Source organism: Rana temporaria, chromosome 2, assembly GCF_905171775.1.
Source record: "Rana temporaria chromosome 2, aRanTem1.1, whole genome shotgun sequence".
NCBI classification, from domain to species: domain Eukaryota; kingdom Metazoa; phylum Chordata; class Amphibia; order Anura; family Ranidae; genus Rana; species Rana temporaria.
The window spans coordinates 122,910,505-122,929,698 of record NC_053490.1 but is presented as its reverse complement, the minus strand read 5'-3'; positions in this window follow the sequence as shown (position 1 = coordinate 122,929,698).

Genomic DNA, 19,194 nt, shown 5'->3' with positions numbered 1-19,194 from the left:
ACCGTCTTTGACTGGCAGTCTGTATAAATTCAGTGTGTGGTGAACCCATCCAAGGGGTCACACACCCCGCTACCGAGCTAACCCCTCACAATATATACCTCGCTCAATGCCTTTGCGGCAGCTTCTATGTCGGAAAAACAAAACTATGTTTCTTTAAGAGGATAAGGCCCCATGCACACGAGACGCTGGTAAATGCTGGTAAACGCATGTTCAGAGGCAGTTGGACAGCTTTTTCAACTGCCCCTGAACACATTTAATGTTATCCTATGTGTCCATGCACGCAGTCACGTTTTTCAGCGTTTTTCGGCAGTTGCGTTTATCCTAGTTTTTTCAGAAGCACAAATATGGGTTCAGACGCAAAAGTTTCCACGTTTCAGACGCAAAACACGGCAAAACGTGATACCGGCGTTTTGGCACGATTTCGTTTATAGGCATTTTTAAACGTTTTTTTTTACATTAGAAATCTCAAAAATTATGGCAAATGATGAAAAATCATTAAGAAAACATAAAAAACTGTAATTGCTTGCATTGCATTGTGGACAACCCACAACTTGTGGCAGGTGACGTGACAAGTGGACAATTCACAACTTGTGGCAAGTGGACAATCCACAACTTGTGGCAGGTGTCGTGGCAAGTGGACACTCCACAACTTGTGGCAGGAGACGTGGCAAGGTGACGTGGCAGGTGATGTGACCAGGTGACGTGGCAAGTGGATATTCCTCAACTTGTGGCCAGGTGACGTGGTCAGGTGACATGGCCAGTGGACATTCCACAACTTGTGGCAGGTGATGTGGCCAGGTGACGTGGCCAGGTGATGTGGCAAGTGGACAATCCACAACTTGTGGCAGGTGACGTGGCCAGTGGACAATCCACAACTTGTGGCCAGGTGACCTGGCAAGTGGACAATCCACAACTTGTTGCAGGTGACGTGGCCAGGTGATGTGGCAGGTGATGTGGCCAGTGGACAATCCACAACTGCCCCTGAACACATTTAATGTTATCCTATGTGTCCATGCACGCAGTCACGTTTTTCAGCGTTTTTCGGCAGTTGCGTTTATCCTAGTTTTTTCAGAAGCAAAAATATGGGTTCAGACGCAAAAGTTTCCACGTTTCAGACGCAAAACGCGGCAAAACGTGATACCGGCGTTTTGGCGCGATTTCGTTTATAGGCATTTTTAAACGTTTTTTTTACATTAGAAATCTCAAAAATGATGGCAAATTATGAAAAACCATTAAGAAAACATAAAAAACTGTAATTGCTTGCATTGCATTGTAGACAACCCACAACTTGTGGCAGGTGACGTGACAAGTGGACAATTCACAACTTGTGGCAAGTGGACAATCCACAACTTGTGGCAGGTGTTGTGGCAAGTGGACACTCCACAACTTGTGGCAGGAGACGTGGCAAGGTGATGTGGCAGGTGATGTGACCAGGTGACGTGGCAAGTGGATATTCCTCAACTTGTGGCCAGGTGACGTGGTCAGGTGACATGGCCAGTGGACATTCCACAACTTGTGGCCAGGTGACGTGGCCAGGTGATGTGGCAAGTGGACAATCCACAACTTGTGGCAGGTGACGTGGCCAGTGGACAATCCACAACTTGTGGCCAGGTGACCTGGCAAGTGGACAATCCACAACTTGTTGCAGGTGACGTGGCCAGGTGACGTGGCAGGTGACGTGACAAGTGGACAATCCACAACTTGTGGCCAGGTGACGTTTAAACCTTTTCTTTAAGTACATTTGTCTATAGGTTTTAGAGTTTACCGTTCATTCTCATCCCTAGGTTTTCATTCTCAACTTGGAATATATATTTATTTTTCCCGCTTCCCCTGTGTACCACATAATATGACCCCTCTTTTTTTGTCCAAGGGGCATTGGCCATTATTTGTCTAATGCAGCTTGGACTTAAACTATGGTATGCATGGAATATGCATTGGATTGTTTAATTTACTTATTGTGTCATTTAATATATATTTTTGTTTTGTATATTTATTTGTCTTAAAACTGTATTAAAATGCTTTATCATTCTCTTTATACATTGTTATTGAGTGTTTTGGGGTCTCTTGGTCATACAGGAGGGCTATGGCTGTGTGTGGTCTGTCAGCCATGTCCCCCTCCGTCATGCTTTCTCTGCTCTCGCTGCTCCTTATTGTTTGCCTCCACCTTGTGGTATGGTTGTGATCCCCCTGTGGAGTGCCCGACCTAGCCACATGGGTGCCTGGGGAGGCTTTTTTCATCCCCCATTAGCCTCCCTTTTTCGGCGCTGTGTGTTGTTTCTTGCTTCCGTAGGGTCTCTCTGCTAACCCAGTGGCATGTCAGTTTTCCATCTTTCTCCACCTTCTTGAGTTTTCTAACCCTTTTTCCATCCTGTGGTTGGAGCATTGTGAGAAGGGAAGAGTGTTGCCTTGGTTACCAGTGTCATCGGTATAGAGCTTGGCACCCCTCTCCTTTCTCGACACTATGCATCCTGGGTTCTGTAGTTTCAAGACCTGCCGGGATTCACGAGCATGTACAATAGCGCCTATCTGCCCGCCTTGCTCCCAGTGACGTCAGACGCTAGGTAGGACGCTATAAATACCCGCTCTCGCGGCTATGCCGTGCTGAGAGCAGGGGGACCTGTGCATGATGGTTTATAGCAACCTTTTGTTAAGTTTCCATCGATATGGCCAGGTGGAGTGTCAACTCTGTATCTGTAATGTCTCTTTCAACTTCTTTTGCAATTATTTTTCCTTTTTAAGTTGTTTTTGCCCCTTTTTATTAAAAAAAAAACGCCCTGGATACAGGGCCGGACTACATGTCACAATACAGGGGCAGAAAAGGTAGGTGACAGAGAGGGGGGGTTGCATGGTGCACCCCCCTCTCTCTGTCACTTTTGCTGCCCCTGCAAATTGTAATCTGGACTGTATAATCTCTCTCTCTCTCTCACCATTCCATGGTCAACCCCCCCTCTCTGCACCTACCTTTAAAAAATGTGTAATTTGAAAAAATAAAAAACAATAATCTGCCTGCGTTTAGGACCGTGAATTGGGCTGCTGCCCCCCTGGAAACCAATCCCCTAAGTCCTCATTCACACGAGGCAGACTCTGTCGCTACGGAGTCCGCCTTCTCCCGTCAGCTCAGCGGGAGATCTCCGCTGAGCCGACGGATGACAAGCTCCTCTCTGCTCACTGAGCGGGGAGGAGCTTGTTGGGCACCGCTGTCTCGCTATGGAGCGATCTGATGAAAACAGACAGCATGTCCGTTTTCATCAGATCTTACCCGATTTGATTCGCATGGACGGATGGGGACGTGGCCCCCATACGTCTGTTTTTAGCGGATCGGATAGGGTCGGATGTCAGCGGACATGTCTCCGCTGACATCCGATGCTTCATAGGGATGCATGGAGCTGCTGTTCAGGTCCGCCGTCAAAACTGACAGGCGGACCTGAACGGTCCATAGTGTGAATGAGGCCTTAATGGGGTAGGTGAACGTGATAGAAAATGTGTGAAGATTGGGGGTGATGGTGCTGCCTGTGCCTTATCCTCTTATACCATAAAGGGTGAGAAAAGGACCCAAATATAGGATCCAATAAGGTGAGCTACAAATAAGTGCACGAAATATAATAGAATATGTGAAAAAATTCAATGTATGAGCTTCCACAACAGCTGGCAGTGGTAACCTTGGCTAGATGTGTAAGCCTCCACATTAATTAACAGTGAGAAAATAAAACCGTTAGTGTGGGCCTGTGCCAGCTTATTAACAAATGCTATGTGCAGGTGAGAATCAAAATAATCATACAGTGAATGAAAGTATATAGTCCAATTGCAGACTCAGGTCTGAGGCTATACAATGTCTGACCGGTAATACCGCATGAAGGAGATCACATAAAAACATAAAACACAATAGTCTCTAGTGGGAGAAGTTCTATTGATTCCAGTCAGGGCTTATGGATACAGGTTCTTGCAGTGAGGAAAGGTGTTCCTATACAGCTGATACAGCATTCGCGGTGGTCCCGGTGCTCCCCCACAAGGGTCCCCACTCACCAGATCCAACTCCCCGCCAGGGGTACACAGCATGTAGTATAGGCTTCCCAGTTTTCCACTATACCTACATATACCTACTACATATACCTACTACTTTCATATCTGTCTTCTATATATATATATATATATATATATATATATATATATATATATATATAAAATACATTCTTCAAATGTGCTTTAAAATGTATGGTTTTCCCTTTCATGAACAAGAAAATAATGACGTTTGATGTTAGGCTGGTATAAAAATGCTATGGGGCTGGTATGAATTTTTTTCCAGGGCTGGATTTTATTCCCAGTCCGGCCCTGCCTGGATATTAATACTGCATCCTTATAAGGAATCAACATGGTGAGACATTTGTCCGCTATTGTCTCTAATGTTATAGAGACTTACTAGTATTTATTCTCTTGTTTTTTTCTTTCAAAGTTTGATATTCTTTTGCTTTGAAACTTAGCTAATCCTTTTATCTGACTTTATGTTTCCTTTTTATTTTGATGTACAGTTGTATTCAAAATTATTCAACCCCCACTGAAATTGATTGTTTTGGCCAGTTTGACACTGATTTTGATCATCCTGTCATCCTGCTTACAATTAAATCAAAGAGGCACGTGTAGGTCAGACAAATATAACATAACATTTATAATGAAATAACCACAAATGTCTTTTCTGTGCTCACATCATTATCAGTTTTATTCAACCCCCAATTGACATTCAATCTTAGTACTTAGTACAACATCCTTTTACAGTTATAACAGCTTTTAAACGTGAAGCATAGCTTGACACAAGTGTCTTGCAGCGATCTACGGGTATCTTCGCCCATTCGTCATGGGCAAAAGCCTCCAGTTCAGTCACATTCTTAGGCTTGCGCACTGCAACTGCTTTCTTTAAGTCCCACCAGAGGTTCTCAATCGGATTTAAGTCTGGTGACTGCGATGGCCACTCCAAAATGTTCCAGCGTTTAATCTGCAACCATGCTCTAGTGGACTTGGAGGTATGCTTGGGATCATTGTTCTGTTGAAAGGTCCAACGTCTCCCAAGCCTCAGGTTTGTGAAGGACAGCATCACATTGTTATCCACTATCTCCTGGTACTGAAGAGAATTCATGGTACCTTGCACACGCTGAAGCTTCCCTGTACCTGCAGAAGCAAAACAGCCCCAAAGCATGATTGACCCCCCGCCATGCTTCACAGTATGCAAGGTGTTCTTTTCATCATAGGCCTTGTTCTTCCTCCTCCAAACAAAGCGTTGATCCATGGGCCAAAACACTTCTAATTTTGTTTCATCAGTCCACAGAACACAATCCCAAAACTTCTGTGGTTTGTCCACATGATTTTTGCATACTGCAGTCGACTCTTCTTATTCTTTGGAGACAGCAAGGGGGTGCGCCTGGGAGTTCTGGCATGGAGGCCTTCATTACGCAGTGTGCGCCGTATTGTCTGAGCAGAAACTTCAGTACCCACATCTGACAAATCTTTTGTCAGTTCCTCAGCAGTCACAAGGGGACTTTTCTCCACTCTACGTTTCAGGTAGCGCTCAGCAGTCGAAGTCAGCATCTTCTTTCTGCCACGACCAGGTAGCGTTTCAACAGTGCCCTTTGGCTTGAATTTGAGAATGATGCTTCCTATGGTGTCTCTTGGTATGTTTAACATCTTTGCAATCTTCTTATAGCCATTGCCCTTCCTGTGAAGAGTAATCACCTCTTCTCTTGTCTTCCCGGACCATTCTCTTGACTTCACCATGTTTGTAACCACACCAGTAAATGTCTAGAAGGAGCTGAGTATCACAGTCACAGACATAAAGCTGCCTGATTGGTGCTTATTAGGCTTTATTGCTGCTCCCTGACATCCACAGGTGTTTTCAATACCTGATTGAAAACACTTCAATGAACCTCTGTTCTTCAGAGTGGTAGTCTTTAAGGGGTTGAATAATTGTGTAAATGAAGAATTCACAAAATAAACATTTACTACTGTATTACAAAACCAATTGATGTCATTTTAGTTGCATATGGTTCTTTAAGAAGTCCTTGTAGGATTTCATTCTGAATACAATTACAAATGTACACTAAATTCCCTAAAACCTTTTACAGCATTGGGGGTTGAATAATTTTGAGCACAACTGTATGCCCCTTGGAGAGAAGAGTGGCATATATAAATGTGCTTTTTCTTGTTTATTCGTTTATTCAGTGTCCAGACTGACATTCCTTGTTGATGTTTGTGACAAACTGTATTTCACTGTCCTCTGCCTTGATACAGTCTATATTTGTTTTTATGTAAGTACCATACTGAGTGTCATCACCAATACTATATTCAGCCTATCGTGCTGCATCCCTAAACTTAGATTGCTTTTATTCATAAATTTTTTGCAATTATTTTTTGTTTTTTGCCCATTCAGTCCCATTTAGTGTCCTTTGTGGTTTATTCGGGACGCTCCTCCTTTACCGGGGGTTTCACACTCTGATCCTATACTTTTGATGGTTGGTGGACAATGTGTTCCGTGAGCAGTTTGGGTAAGCGTGCATTTCCGGTTTGTTTTTTATGACACCCTAATCACTCATTACATTTATTTATGGTTATTGTCTGTATAATATTTTATTATTATTTCGTAATACTAATTGTATGTTTTTTTTCATCTGCATAGCTGTAATAGCATGATTTGGCATCGCATTCCCCTGAAGAAGCGGTGTTAGCGAAACATGTTGGGACCATGCGACTTTTTTCATCTTGGCCAAATTATAACCCGCTATATCATGACCACCATATTTTGCTATGTGAATTTATTAGGATCAGCGTTTTATTGATCTATATTTAAATAAAATAATTTTGTATTTTTATACATTATTGACTAAAGACGAGTTCTTTCTCATTGTTATACGAATATTCATAGCACCGAAAAAATCCCCTTTCCCTCCTTTCCCCCTAATTTCCTAATATATATATACAGTGATGAAAATAAGTATTTGAACACCCAGCTATTTTGCAAGTTCTCCCACTTGGAAATCATAGAGGGGTCTGAAATTGTTTTCGTAGGTGCATGTCCACTGTGAGAGACATAATTAAAAAAAAAAATCCAGAAATCACAATGTATGATTTTTTTAACTATTTATTTGTATGATACAGCTGCAAATAAGTATTTGAACACCTGAGAAAATCAATGTTAATATTTGGTACAGTAGCCTTTGTTTGCAATTACAGAGGTCAAACGTTTCTTGTAGTTTTTCACCAGGTTTGCACACACTGGAGGAGGGATTTTGGCCCACTCCTCCACACAGATCTTCTCTAGATCAGTCAGGTTTCTGGGCTGTCGCTGAGAAACACGGAGTTTGAGCTCCCTCCAAAGATTCTCTATTGGGTTTAGGTCTGGAGACTGGCTAGGCCACACCAGAACCTTGATATGCTTCTTACAGAGCCACTCCTTGGTTATCCTGGCTGTGTGCTTCGGGTCATTGTCATGTTGGAAGACTCAGCCTCGACCCATCTTCAAAGCTCTAACTGAGGGAAGGAGGTTGTTGCCCAAAATCTTGCAATACATGGCCCCGGTCATCCTCTCCTTAATACAGTGCACTCGCCCTGTCCCATGTGCAGAAAAACACCCCCAAAGCATGATGCTACCACCCCCATGCTTCACAGTAGGGATGGTGTTCTTGGGATGGTACTCATCATTCTTCTTCCTCCAAACACGGTTAGTGGAATTATGACCAAAAAGTTCTATTTTGGTCTCATCTGACCACATGACTTTCTCCCATGACTCCTCTGGATCATCCAAATGGTCATTGGCAAACTTAAGACGGGCCTTGACATGTGCTGGTTTAAGCAGGGGAACCTTCCGTGCCATGCATGATTTCAAACCATGACGTCTTAGTGTATTACCAACAGTAACCTTGGAAACGGTGGTCCCAGCTCTTTTCAGGTCATTGACCAGCTCCTCCCGTGTAGTCCTGGGCTGATTTCTCACCTTTCTTAGGATCATTGAGACCCCACGAGGTGAGATTTTGCATGGAGCCCCAGTCCGAGGGAGATTGACAGTCATGTTTAGCTTCTTCCATTTTCTAATGATTGCTCCAACAGTGGACCTTTTTTCACCAAGCTGCTTGGCAATTTCCCCGTAGCCCTTTCCAGCCTTGTGGAGGTGTACAATTTTGTCTCTAGTGTCTTTGGACAGCTCTTTGGTCTTGGCCATGTTAGTAGTTGGATTCTTACTGATTGTATGGGGTGGACAGGTGTCTTTATGCAGCTAATGACCTCAAACAGGTGCATCTAATTTAGGATAATAAATGGAGTGGAGGTGGACATTTTAAAGGTAGACTAACAGGTCTTTGAGGGTCAGAATTCTAGCTGATAGACATGTGTTCAAATACTTATTTGCAGCTGTATCATACAAATAAATAGTTAAAAAATCATAAATTGTGATTTCTGGATTTTTTTTTTTTGATTATGTCTCTCACAGTGGACATGCACCTACGATGACAATTTCAGACCCCTCCATGATTTCCAAGTGGGAGAACTTGCAAAATAGCAGGGTGTTCAAATACTTATTTTCCTCACTGTATATAGAGGTGAAAATAATTATTTGATCCCCTGCAGATTTTGTAAGTTTGCCCACTTACAAAGAAATAAAGGGTCTATAATTTTATCATAGGTGTATTTTAAATGATAGAGACAGAATATTAACCAAAAAGCCATAGAAAATACATGATACAACATATTATAAATTGAGTTGCAGTTTAATGAGTAAAATAAGTATTTGATCCCCTACCAACCAACAATAATTCTGGCTCCCACAGACTGGCTACAGTATATGCTTGTGTGGTACACAAATTAGTCATCTCAATTTAAGAAGGTGCTCCTAACGACAACTCGTTATGTGTATAAAAGACACCTATCCACAGAATCTCTTTCTTCCATTCAAATCTCACAATCATGGGCAAGACCAAGGAGCTGTCAAAGGACGTCAGGGACAATATTGTAGACCTGCAAAAGACTGCAATGAATTACAAGACCATTGGCAAGAAGCTTGGTGAGAAGGAGAAACCTATTGGAGCGATTCTTCGCAAATGGAAGAAATAGAAAATAACCATAAATCGCCCTCAGTCCGGAGTTCCATGCAAGATTTTGCCTCATGCGGTAAAGATGATCATGGGAAAAGTGAGGGATCAGCCCAGAACTACACGGGATATGCTTGTGAATGATCTTAATGCAGTTGGGACCACAGTCACAAATCAAACCATTGGTAACACAATATGCCGCCATGGATTGAAATCGTACAGGGCCCGCAAGGTCCCTTTCCTCAAGAAGGCACTTCAGGCTTGCCAATGAACATCTAAATGATTCAGAAAAGGATTAGGAAAAAGTGTTGTGGTCAGATGAGACCAAAACTGAGCTCTTTGGTATTAACTCGACTCGCCGTGTTTGGAGGAGAAAAATGCTGACTATGACCCCAAGAACACCATCCCTGCAGTCAAGCACGGAGGTGGAAACATTATGCTTTGGAGCTGTTTCTCTGCTAAAGGTACAGGTCGACTTTGCCGCATTGAGGGGCCAATGGACGGGGTCATGTATTGTAAGATCATGGATGAGAATCTTCTTTCCTCAGCCATAACACTGGAGATGGGTTTGGATGGGTCTTCCAGCATGAAAATGACCCAAAGCATATTGCCAAGGCAACAAAAGAGTGGCTCAGAGTCATGAAATGGCCTAGTCAGTCTTAAGACCTTAATCCTTTAGAAACCTTATAGGGGAAGCAGAAACTTAGAGTTGCCAAACGACAGCCAAGAAACTTTAAGGATTTAGAGAAGAAGATCTGTAAAGAAGAGTGGACCAAAATCCTTCCTGAGATGTGTGCAAACCTGGTAACCAACTACAAGAAACATCTTACCTCTGTGCTTGCTAACAAAGGGTTTTTCCACCAAGTACTAAGTCTTGTTTTGCTTGGGGATCAAATACTTGTTTTACTCACTGAACTGCAACTCAATTTATAATATTTGTATCATGTTTTTTTCTGGATTTTTGGTTAATATTCTGTCTCTATCACTTAAAATACACCTATGATAAAAATGATAGACCCTTAATTTTTTTGTAAGTGGGCAAACGTACAAAATCAATAAATAAATATTGTCACCATTATATATATAAATATATACAGGTGCATCTCATAAAATTAGAATATCATCAAAAAGTTAATTTATTTCAGTAATTTAATTCAAAAAGTGAAACTCATATATTTTATATTGCGTCATTACACACAGAGTGATATATTTCAAGCATTTCTTTATTTTCATTTTGATGATTATGGCTTACAGCTAGTGAAAAAACAAAATTCAGTATCTCTGAAAATTTGAATATTACATAAGACCAATAAGAAAAAGGAATTTTAATACAGAAATGTTGTCTTTTTGAAAAGTATGTCCATGTACAGTATAGTATGCACTCAATACTTGGTCAGGGCTCCTTTTTCATAAATTACTGCATCAATGAGGCGTGGCATAGAGGCGATCAGCCTGTGGCACTGCTGAGGGCTTATGGAAGCCCAGGTTTCTGGGTGTGGTGTCTCAATACCCAACAGATTCTCTATGGGGTTTAGGTAAGGTGAGTTTGCTGGCCAATCAAGCACAGTGATACCATGATCCTTAAACAAGCATGAAGTTCTCTAGAATTTCCTGGTAGAGAGCTGTGCTGACTTTGGACTTGATAAAACATAGTGGACCAACACCAGCAGATGACATGGCTCCCCAAATCATCACAGATTGTGGCAAATGTTGCATTTAATTTGGAAATCAAGGTCCCAGAGTTTGGAGGAAGAGTGGAGAGGCACAGAATTCAAGTTGCATGAGGTCCAGTGTGAAGTTTCCATAGTCAGTGATTTGGGGAGCCATGCTATCTGCTGGTGTTGGTCCACTGTGTTTCATCAAGACCAAAGTCAGTGCAACCCTCTACCAGGATATTCAATTGTACTTCATGCTTCCCTCTGTTGACCAGCTTTATGGAGATGCTGATTTCATTTTCCAGCAGGACTTGGCACCTTTCATTTTTTGGAAATTAACAAAATGCTTTTTTAACTAATTATATCTCACACACAGCATAGGCATACATATATTTACACCACAAAACACATTGTGCTACTCGTCTGGAGTATGAGGATACCACATGTGTGATCCATTTACAGCCTAGCCACATAGAGTCTAAAAATCCAAGGAGGACCTTTAGGCATTCTAGGTGCATAAATTACACATCTTATTTCTGGACCAGGACAGTAGAAACACCCACACATTGACCACATTTTGGATAGTAAACACTCCAAGGTATTTTCTGAAAGGCTTAGTGAGTCTTTAAAAAATGTAATTCTTTACAAGTTTTTGAAAAATGCCGTAAAGAAAATAAAAAATGTATTTTCTTACACAAAGTTAATCAATAAGATATTTCGAACACGCATAGACATACTTAGAATTACACCCCAAAACACATTCTGCTACTCCTGAGTATTGCGATACCACATATGTGAGACTTTTTAATGGCCTAGCCACATAGAGAGGCCCAAAATTCAAGGAGCACTTTCAGGCTATCTAGGGGCATAAAATATGCATCTAATAATGATCAGGGACACTTTAACTGGTGTGGCAGTGATTAGGGGACAATGTGACTGGTGTGTCAGTGATCAGTTACACTGGAACTGATGTAGTCGTGAGTAGGGGACAATTTGACTGGTGTGGCAGTGATCAGGCACACTGGGATTGGTCCCTGCTTGCCATGGGGGCACCCGCTCCCATAGCAGCTCACTGGCTGTAATTGACAGTAGAGGCGCCAATGGCTCCTGCTGTTGTCTCAACCAATGAGGAGGAAGAGACCCAGGAGAGATGCTACTCTCGTGCACATCGCTGGATCGAGATGGGGCTGAGGTAAGTATTAGGGGGACTCCTATGCACAGAAGGCTTTTTGCCTTCATGCAAATCCATGAAGGTAAAAAAACCTTGAGCCGTTACAACCATTTTAATGTTTGCATATTGTTCAAATGATGATTGTCTTTAGTTTTTTATACTTTCTGCCATATTTCAGTTTGCGAGAAAAAATGTGGCTTGTCAGTACATTTTCTGGGTTTTGTCAGTAAAAAAAGTTGTGAGTGGTTAGCAACACTAGGTGATGTCATCAATTTCAATGTTACCTTTTTTTTTTCTTAAAATGGTAATTTTTTTCAGTTCAGATATTTGATATAATTTCTATTGTGAATAAAATACAGGTTTATGAGATTTGCAAATCATTGCATTCTGTTTAATGCAGATTTTACACAGCATCCAAACTTTTTGGGAATTGGTACTGTAGTTTTTGACTTAAACCAGAAATGTAAGTTTCAGTAAAGTGTGTTTTACATTGTAATTTACTTAAAAGCCAAATGCAAAATGCTGTTTTATTTTTCTTAAATAATTGCAACAAACTATTTTTTGTAAGTGCGGCAGCATTTTTTAAAATTACACTGCCCAGTTAAAATGTGACACCTGATAGAGCTCAGAATAATATAGTTGGAGAGGTTTGACAAGCAACAACCTAAACCAACTTTTTGTTATAATGTGATCATTCAAGTTGACTGAGAGATCCATTACAATCAAATGAAGATGGCTAAAGCGATCAATAATATGTCCACTTTCAGAGGAAGAATTTCATCTAAAGTAATTAAACTGAAGAGGGCTCTGCTGTAATTCACAATTTTGCTGCCATGGATCTGTAAATTTGCACCTCAAAACATTTTTGCACAGTTTGTGCATAGAAAGGATTTACTTTATTTTTAACTCTATTTAAGTGGCTTATATATTTTCTTTTGGGCAGCCTTAGGGCCCTTTCACACGGAGCGGATCAGTAATGATCCGCTCCGTGTGTCCACAAAGCTCAGCGGGGATCCTTCGTAAAATCCCCGCTGAGCTGGCAGCTGACAAGGCGGTCCCCGCACCCTATGGGGGATCGGACAAACACGGACCGTATGTCCGTGTTCATCCAATCCGATCCAGCAGATGGAAGAAAAATAGTATTTCTTCCGTCCGCAAATGCGGATCTTTGCGGAGGCGGACAAATTACGGGTGTCAGCGGATGTTCATCCGCTGACACCCGTAATCACATAGGGACCCATGTATGTCCCGTTTTCATCCGCAAACGGACGGATGAAAATGCGGACATACGGTCCGTACGTGTGAAAGGGCCCTTAGGGCAATCTAAATGACAACTGTGTTTTAAAAAGGCACAGGGGCTATTCCTCCCACTGTGCTTGGAAGCACCACATGAGCTCAGCGACACCTTCAGGTTCTGGCAAGCATGTGGGCTGGAACTGCCATCCAGGATTAAGGCCAGCAGCTGAAACAATCAGCTTTTGTGTTTCAGATCTTGCTACACAGAGCTCTGTAGGAACGCTACCGTAGTAGCAGATCACTGTAAACACAATGCTACTGCTTTGTGTTTACATTTGAAGTGAAGTGTGTCCAGACAGGAATAGCTCACTAATAGTGTTGATTTTGGAAGTCTACATCAGGTCTCCTCTTAGCAGACGACCCATGAAGCAAAAAGTGTAATGCCTAGTACACACAACAAAAAAATTGGACAAAAAATACAGATTCCGTAGCAATTGTACAATAATCTGATCATTAGTACACAACTTTCAAGAGCTGATTATGATAGATTATGCGGAATTATTCGAAGGGACAAACACAACAATTTCTCGTACGATACCCGAATTAACAATTTTTGTTTTAATCAGTACAGTACTTGACAAGACCAAGACCACGCATGCTCGAAAACAATGGAATACAATACAATGCAATACAATATATTACATCACTTCCAAAGTTGTATTATGTCATATGAGAATGTTCGTAACCTATTGGTTTTAGATATGAGACTAGCATGCAAAAAAAAACGGACAATCATTCGTCCGAAATTCTCATTATGTGAACATGATTCGCGGCCGCGATTTTAACAAGACAGTCATACGATTGTGGATCCGACTTTGCCCCACGACTTGAAGTATGACTTCAATGAGCAGAGACACCGACTTTGATCCCCCAGTAATTAGGGGGAACTCCACGCCAATATTTTTTGAAAAAAAAAAACGCCATGGGTTCCCTCTTAATTGGCATTCCGGGCCCATCGCTCTGGTAAGGGTTTTAAGGGGAACCCCCACCAAAAAAACAGCGTGGGGTCCCCCAAAATCCATACCAGACCCTTATCCGAGCACCAGCCCGGCCAGTCAGGAGAGGGGGTGGGGACGAGCGACCGCCCCCCTCCTGAGCCGTACCAGGCCGCATGCCCTCAACATGGGGGGTGGGTGCTTTGGGGCAGGAGGGGCCCTGCGCCCCCCACCCCAAAGCACCTTCCCCCCATGTTGATGAGGACAAGGGCCTCTTCCCAACAACCCTGACTGTTGGTTGTCGTGGTCTGTGGGCGGGGGGCTTATCGAAATCTGACAGCCTCCTTTAATAAGGGGGCCCCCAGATCCCGGCCCCCCACCCTATGTGAATGAGTATGGGGTACCCCTACCTATTCACCTGGGGGGGGTGTCAAGGAAAAAAACACACTATACAGGTTTTCAAAGTAATTTATTAGGCAGCTCCGGTAGTCTCCTTCCGACTTCGGGGGTCTTCTTCTGACTCTCCAGTGACTTCTCCGCATTCTCCGGTGCTTTCTGCCTTCTGCCGGGCTCCGCTGTCTTCTTGGAGCTATTTTACCAGCGGCGGCCCAGTCTTCCCCATCGGCTTCTTCCCTCTTCTCTTGTCCCGATGTTGACACAACGTTTTCCCCCGCTGTAATGCCGTGTGTGCGGTGCGCAAAGACTTATATAGGCATGGGGCAGGGTCACCGGGTGATGTCACAGTCCCATCATTCCACGAAGCTGCCTAATAAATTACTTTAAAACCCTATGTAGTGTCTTTTTTTTCTTGACACTTCCCCCCCCCCGCCAGGTGAATGGGTAGGGGTGCGATATACCCCATACTCATTCACATAGGGTGGGGGGCCGGGATCTGGGGGCCCCCTTATTAAAGGGGGCTCCCAGATTCCGATAAGCCCCCTGCCCACAGACCCCGACAACCAATGGCCAAGGTTGTCGGGAAGGGCTCCTTGTCCTCATCAACATGGGGGCAAGGTGCTTTAGGGTGGGGGGCACAGGGCCCCCCTGCCCCAAAGCACCCACCCCCTCATGTTGAGGGCATATGGCCTGGTATGGCTCAGAAGGTGGGGGCACTCGCTCGTCCCCACCCCCTTTCCTGATCGGCCTGGGCTGGTGCTCGGATAAGGGTCTGGTATGGATTTTTGGGGGACCCCACGCCATTTTTCCGCCGTGGGGGTTCCCCTTAAAATCCATACCAGACCTATGTGCCCGGTATGCTCATGAAGGGGGAACCCATGCCGTTTTTTCTTTCCCAAAAAATTGATGTGGAGTTCCCCTTCATGCACAAGTGGCATGCCAGTCGGATCTGGTAAAACGGAATCCAACTTTGATCCGACTTCAGAAAAAATGTAGTGCAGGAACTACTTTGAAGTTGGCACGAATTAAAGTCATGCCAATATGAATGGTAGTCATTGAAAATCATGGAGAATGACTTGTCATACGATTTTGCCATCCAAACGCGTGGTACAAGTATTATATGTGTGAAAGGGGACTAAAGCTGAGTTCCACTAATTTTTGTGTTAATTTAAAGTCAGAAGCTACAAAAGTGTAGCTGCTGGCTTTTAATAAACACACACTCACCTGTTCCACGATCCAGCGATGCGGCCGCCCAAACCCTCGATTCTCTTCCTCTCCGGAAGCATTACAAGTGTGGGAAGCTTGTGGCTACACAGCCAGGTGTACACTACACATGTCTCGCAGTGCCTCCCCATTGGCAATCTTCTGGAACTTGTTATGTGTCCCAGAAAATTTCAAGGAGGGAGGGGAAGAGTAGAACTTTCATCATGGAGGAGTGGAAGAGGACTCCAGTAACAACCTGTGAAGCTCTGGTGAACTCCATGCCCAAGAGGGCTAAGGCAGTGCCGGAAAATAATGGTGGTCACACAAAATATTGACACTTTTGGGCCCAATTTGGACATTTTCACTTAGGGGTGTACTCACTTTAGTTGCCAGCGGTTTAGACATTAATGGCTGTGTATTGAGTTATTTTGAGGGGACAGCAAATTTACACTGTTATACAAGCTGTACACTCACTACTTTACATTGTAGCAAAGTGTAATTTCTTCAGTGTTGTCACATGAAAAGATATAATAAAATATTTACAAAAATGTGAGGCGTGTACTCACTTTTGTGAGATACTGTATATACAGCGAGTAAAATAATTATTGAACACGTCACCATTTTTCTAAGTATATATATTTCTCAAGGTGCTATGTACATGAAACTTTTACCACATGCCGGTAACAACCCATGCAATCCATGCATATAAAGAAACCAAAACAAATAAGTTCAGAAATGAAGTTATGTGTAATAAAATAGAATGACACAGGGAAAAGGTATTAAACAGATGAAGAAAGGGAGGGGCAAAAGGCATGGAAAGCCAAGATACCAGCTGAAATCTATCAGTAATCAGAAAGCAATCCAGCACCTTGTTCGTACAAATTAATATCAGCTAGTTCAGTCTCAACTGATGGTCTAAAAAAAGGTGTCTCATTACCAAGGTGTCACACAAGAAACATCTCATGATGGGTAAAAGCAAAGGGCTCTCTCAAGACCTTTGCAACCTTATTGTTGCAAAACATACTGATGGCATTGGTTACAGAAGGATTTCTAAACATCTGAATGTTTCAGTGAGCATTGTTGAAATAATGTTGAAATCTTCAAAATAACGAAAACCAATTTCACAAATTTTTCTGAAATTTCATAAATTCGAAAATCTGAAATAATAACTAACTAATAATAACTATTCCTTATTCACCATTTCAGGTCTGATTTCAGCCTGAATTTGTGGCTGAATTCAGACCTGAAATGGACCAGAAGACGCACAGGACTCCTGTGCAATTTGCACCGGAGAGGTGTAAACTGGCTCCATAGAAAGCCTGTCACAATCTCCTGACATGCACATTTGATTCTGGGAAACCCTTCACATATATCACTTTTTGTTTCTATGTCGTTGGAAGCAGTGACTTGGTACCTGTTAGGCCCTGTTCTTTCGGGGGTCTTATGTAAATACTGAATTCTGCAGTCAAGCTGTGGAATCTGTGCCCCAGCCCCTATCATCCTCTCATAAAGTATATTTTAGACTATTGGTCTAGAATTTAAAAATACTGCCTGTGTAATGACCCAATCCCACCCTCTTAATGTATGTTTGGGTATAAATTTGAATATATGGTGCTTCAATGTCCCATTATATCTTTCAATTAAAGCAGCTGCCTGTGGATAGTATGGGACATTGCATGGCCAGTAAACAGTGAAGTGTAAGCTGTTATCAAATTGGACCTGTTTGGAGCTTCTGGAGCAGTTGGAGTGTTGCGGCTTGACCCTGCATATTTGCAAGGATGAAAAAGAAAAAGTAATCAATCCCACTGCAGTGCAATAATATCCCAGTCCATTATTTACCGAAGGTAGAGGACCGATGTAGCTACTGCAGGCCTCTCGCTCCTCTGAATTGTCCCTGTAGACTACTTTTGCAATAACCCTTGTTGCTCGTCACCACACACTATGGTTTTCTACTACAGTCTATCATGCCCATGGATATGGGAAACTCTCTCTGCTAAGCCCATTCATATGTTGCTTTATGTAACGAATGTCCTGATTGCTTAACCAGTTGCCGACCGGGCCATAGCCTAATGATGGCTACAGCGTAGTCGGATAACTGTGGGAGGCCGTCATATGACGTCCTGCCCAGAATTGTCCGTGACCATTGGGTCCTCCGAACCTGGTGCATCACAGAACAGGGTAAAAGGCCAATGACAGCGGCCCTTTACCATGTGATCGCCTTTTCAATAATGGATCGATCAGTTGTCAACAGACCGGAGCATGTCCGGTTCAGCTCCTCCCATCGATTGGTACATTGTGCGAAGAGAGGAAGAAGCTGTTTGCAGCAGCGCTGGGTGCCAGATCTAAAGTGCCCACAGCGCTGATCTCTGCCCATCCATGCCAAGCCATGCTCATCCGTGGCTCATTCATGCTCATCTGTACCACATCAGTACTCATCCATGCCACATCAGTTCTCATCTGTGCCACTACAGTGCCCATCAGTGGCTCACAAAAGTGTAATAGGTAGTCAAATTTGAGGTGTAATTTATGCTCCTAGAACACCTGATGGTGCTCCCTGCATGTTGGCTCTGTTTGTGGCCAGGCTGTGTAAAAGTCCCACACATGTTGCATCGCCATACTCAGGAGGAGTAGCAGAATGTATTTTGGGGTGTAATTTTTTCTATGTACATGCTATGTGTTAGAAATATCTTATACCTGGACAACTTTGTGTAAAGAATATGCATTTTCATTTTCTTTACACATTTTCCAAAAACTTGTGGAAAAAACTGACAAGTTCAAAAGACTCATTATGCCTCATAGATTGCACATTTGGGTGTTTGCTCTACAAAAAGGGGTAATTTTTTGACATTTCTATTGTCCTGGTGCTCCGGGGCCTTCAAAAGTGTAAAGCCGTGTACACACGATCGGTTTGTCCGATGAAAAAAGACCATCGGTGTAAAAAAATAGAACATGTTTTAAATTTTTCCTATGGATAAAAAAACGATAGGAAATTCCGATCGTCTGTGTGGAACTCCATTGGAGAAAAATCCACGCATGCTCAGAATCAAGTCGACGTATACTCGGAAGCATTGAACTTCATTTTTTCGGCTCGTCGTAGTGTTTTAATTCACCGCGTTTTAGCACGGTCGGAATTTAGTCTGTTAGTGTATATGCAAGACTGATGAAAGTCAACTTCATCGGATATCCGACGAAAAAATCCATCGGATTTGATTCCATCAGAAATCCAATCGTGTGTACAGGGCATTAGAGGTAGCCAAGAATTGAAATGTGTAATTTATGTCCCTAGAACAGCTGATGGTGATCCCTGCATATTGGGTCCCTGTATGTGGTCAGGCTGTGTAAAAGTCTAACCGGAGAGGTCGGAAGAGACCCCCGAAGTCAGAAGAAGACCCCCGAAGCTGCCTAATAAATGACTTTAAAAACCTGTCTAATGTGTTTTTTTCCTCCAGGTGAATGGGTAGGGGTACGATGTA